This window comes from Echinops telfairi, unplaced genomic scaffold, assembly GCF_000313985.2.
Source record: "Echinops telfairi isolate 266 unplaced genomic scaffold, ASM31398v2 ScPeMD7_655;HRSCAF=1070, whole genome shotgun sequence".
Lineage (NCBI taxonomy): Eukaryota > Metazoa > Chordata > Mammalia > Afrosoricida > Tenrecidae > Echinops > Echinops telfairi.
The window spans coordinates 15,025,497-15,029,640 of record NW_022104553.1 but is presented as its reverse complement, the minus strand read 5'-3'; positions in this window follow the sequence as shown (position 1 = coordinate 15,029,640).

Below are 4,144 nucleotides of genomic sequence, written 5' to 3'. Positions count from 1 at the left end.
TCGGATGCATAGCCATCCCAGGAGCTTCCAAGCACCACTGTGCTGTCTAGGTTCCCAATTCAGTGGCCGTGATCTCTCAGAATAGAGCCACTGGCCTTTCTTCCTTGGTACCTTTGGGCGATTCAAATCACCAACACTCAGGTGAGCAGCCAAGTACCTAACCATTTGCCCCACCCAGGGCAGCCTTCGACTCTAAATTTCAATTTTTGGGTCATCCCCAACTCATAACTTTTTTTTTTCCCCTTTGGCTGGGTGGTCAGTGCCACCCCTAGGATCTACCTGGCCCCATCTATGCAAACAAGTTGACTCACCCCAAAGTCAGCAACACAACTCATCTTTCTTAAAGCCCCCTCACAAATCCCCTCACATCTGGATCCTTGGCTTCCCACCCCCGCCCCCTAATTCAGAAACCATAAATCTGAGTTTATGAGGCCATATTGAATTCATGAATCTGGCCTCCCGAATCTGAAACCCTAACACCCAAATTTTTAGATCGGTTCATCGCGAAGCCAGGCCCCTGAGTTCCCATCCCCTCATTAATTCCATGTTTCCAGGATCCCAAATCCAGTCCATTCCCTCATCTCCCATTTCTTCATCTTCAGTGCCCCAAGGGAGGGGACAGGCCTGGCACCCACATTCACCATGTTATGTCCCATTGACACCAAGTCTGGAAAGCCACCCAGTGGGCACGGTCCCTTTGGAGGAAACTAAGGACAGCTCAGAACCAGGAGAGGGGGGACTAGGCCAACACCGCCCTCAGACAGACTAGCCTAGGCACCTGCTCCTGCCTGAGCTCCAGAGCTCCTTTTCCCAGAAGTCCTATAAGCCAACCAAGGTCCTCCCACCTGTGGGAAACTGAGGACGTGGAATAAGGTGTAAATGGCCTAGTCTTCGCTCTCATGAGTACAGCATTTGGAAAACCAGCACTAGCATTGAGAGGAAGACATCTACCAGTTTGGAGAAAATTGCTAAGTGCCAGGAAACACATTCATCACATTTATCCCCCATAAAATGTTAAGTTGTCTCCTACACCCAGCCTGGCTTCTCACACACACTGTTAAAAGGATGCTTACATATGAGCCAGTTAAGGTGCAGTACAGCAACGATGAAACATACAACTTTCCTCTAGTTCTTTAATGCTTCCCCCCACCCCTGCCCCCACTATCATGATCCCAATTCTACCACAAATCTGGCTAGATCAGAGGATGTACACTGGTACAGATTAGAGCTGGAAACACAGGGAATCCAGGACAGATAGATCCCTCAGAACCAATAATGAGAGTAGCGATACCAGGAGGGGAAGGGGAAGGTGGGGGAGAAAGGGGGAACTGATCACAGTGATCTACATATAACCCCTTCCCTGAGTTACGGACAACAGAAAAGTGGGTGAAGGGAGACATCGGACAGTGTAAAGACCTGAAAAATAATTTATAAATTATCAAGGGTTCAGGAGGAAGGGAGGTAGGGTAGGGGATGGAGGGGGAAAAATGAGCTGATACCAAGGGCTCAAGTAGAAAGAAAATGTTTTGAGGATGATGACCACAAATACACAAGTGTGCTTGACACAATGGATGTGTGTTTGGATTGTGATAAGAGCTGTACAAGCCCCCAATAAAATGATTTTTTTTTAAAGGATGCTTAAGGGTATCCCCTGCTGTTATCTACCATTCTTTTTTTTAAATTTTTATGTCTCCCATTCTTAAGGAGCAATTGATGCCTTTTGTTTGTTTACTTGCCTGGCAGGCCCTTCCTTTCAAGTGTTCCCCTAGAGGGCTCAGGATATTTGAGATCAGCACCTTGCCTATTTTATTGTGTGTATCAACAAGAGGCCTGCAAGCCACATTATTGTTGAATAAGCTGCAGGTTCTTCTTCCAATACTGGAGACCTCTGTGCCCGTCATGTCTTTCTGATTTCTGTAACTGCACACATTGAACCTAAGTGTGGGAAATACGAGGAACTGATTTCAGGGGTCCTCAAACACGGCCCGTGGGCCACAAGTGGCCCGCCAAGGATATTTATCCAGGCCGCCCAGTGTTTTTGCCCCATTTTGTTTTGTACTTCGAAATAAGATATGTGCAGTGTGCATAGGAATTTGTTCATAGTTTTTTTAAAACTATAGTCCAGCCCTCCCAACGGGTCTGAGGGACAGTGAACTGGCCCCGTTTACAAAGTTTGAGGACCCTGCGCCTAACTTACTTCAGAGGGAATCTGGAAAGCTGGTATTCCGAGGTAGGAAAGCCTCCACTTTGGTAAGTTAGAGGTCAAGTCCAGGTACATCATCCTGCTTTAAAAGTCATTCACGCAGCTTCTCCCCTTAACAGCTATGCTGCCTCAAAGTAAGAACATAGTTGATTCTATCTCCCTATAGAAGCAGACATTATCCTTTCCCCTCTTCCCTCTGCGACACCCAACCCCCCTTGTACCATCCCCCAATGCAGATATTAGGTTTCCTCACTTGTGAGCTCAGGCCCCTATAGTAGATACTGCCCACCTTGTGACGTAACTACTGAATATGCATGTCTTAAGCAGACATAAATATCTTGAGATCTCCAGCGCACTCAGTTCCACGTGGTCCATCAATAGGAGTTGAGGTGAGCATGCGACCATACAATGTGTCTGACTCCCTTTCTATCTCTTAGCCTCTACGACTTTACTATCATCTTTATATATCATTGCTGTACATTTGCACCTCTGGCCCTTCAGTTGTTGTTGGCTGGTTCCTCGAACACCTGAGCATCCTTTTGACTGTGGGGCTGGATCCCACACCCACCCACCCAGAACCCAGTGGCCACAGACTGGACAGGTTCTGCTTGTCATTGCTCTCACAGGGGACCATCAGAGGACAGGCACGTTCAGGTGTTGTAGCAGGAAGTAACACCTGCTCTTCATCCATTGACTTGGTCATATGTTCCTAGAACACATTTACCTTGGGCCCTTTGTATGTCCAGGCCTCCCCAACATGAGGTAAGGGAATGCAAATCGAGGACAGAGAGCCAGACTTGGGCAGCCTGCTTCCCCATGCCAGCTCTGCCCCCTTTTTGCTGTGTGTCCTGGCGATTTCACCTCGCTGGCCCTCCATGTCTTAAAAATGGGGTACCTACCTCATAGAGTTGTTAAAGGACCTGTTTCCCTACCCTCACCTCTCTGCCCAAGGTTGCATGCAGCTCCACACACAGTGCAGACAGTGGATGAGCTGAAGCCTTGTCTCTGAGCACAAGTTCTGTCCCACTGCTAGGTAGAATAGGGACAGGATTGTCCCTCTTCATGCCTGAAGGCCCCCTACAGGAGGTTGGGAAAGAAATCACGTGAGCATTAAACACCTACAAGGGCCCTTTAATTGGGCATGCTCCAACTCAGGCACCACCACCCCCAACACACAGCCAGGTGGGTTTGATTCAGCCATTGTGGTCGACCAATACCAACAACCATGCCTCCCCAGCCAGAGGCTTTAAATACCTTGGCGGTGGGCCAGCAAGAGCCCCTTCACCTTTCAGCCTTCTGCCCTTGACCCAGCTCCTGTGCCCACTTGGCCGTGCTGCAGTCTCTCTGGCCTCTGGCCACCACGTGTGGGCGAACAGTCCCACCAGGTTGCCCATGTTCAGTGGTGAACCCCAGCACGACTTACAGCAGGCTTCCCCGAAATAGTGTGTACTCCTTTGAGACTGTAAAGCCTGAAACTTCTTCCTTCCTTTATAAAAACCCACTTCAATCACAAACAGGCTTCGGCACGAATTCTTTCTCGCACAAAGCCAAGAAACAAGGTATTTCCCACCCATAAAATCGAATGTCAGGAAGCCCTAGCAGCTCTGGAGAGCAGCCATACCTGATGTCACCTCCATGCCACCACTGTGCACTTACAGTGGTCACTGCCATTGTGAAGCCCACCAGGTCTGGTCCAAGTTTACAGCCAGTCTGACTCCCAGGTCCAGGTCTAGGGGGTGTCGGACACAAGGAGAATGAGAAAAGGTCATCATCATCTGGCTCCCACTGCCCACACTTAGGTGCTGGGTCACCGGGTAAGTTCGTGTGGGCAGATGCACCCCAGACCATGCCAACCCCTGCACCCAAGATGGTGGAAGATGGGGAGAGCTGTCCCTCAAGCCACCTGCTGGGTACAACCTCATGGTTCTGAAGCTGGAATGA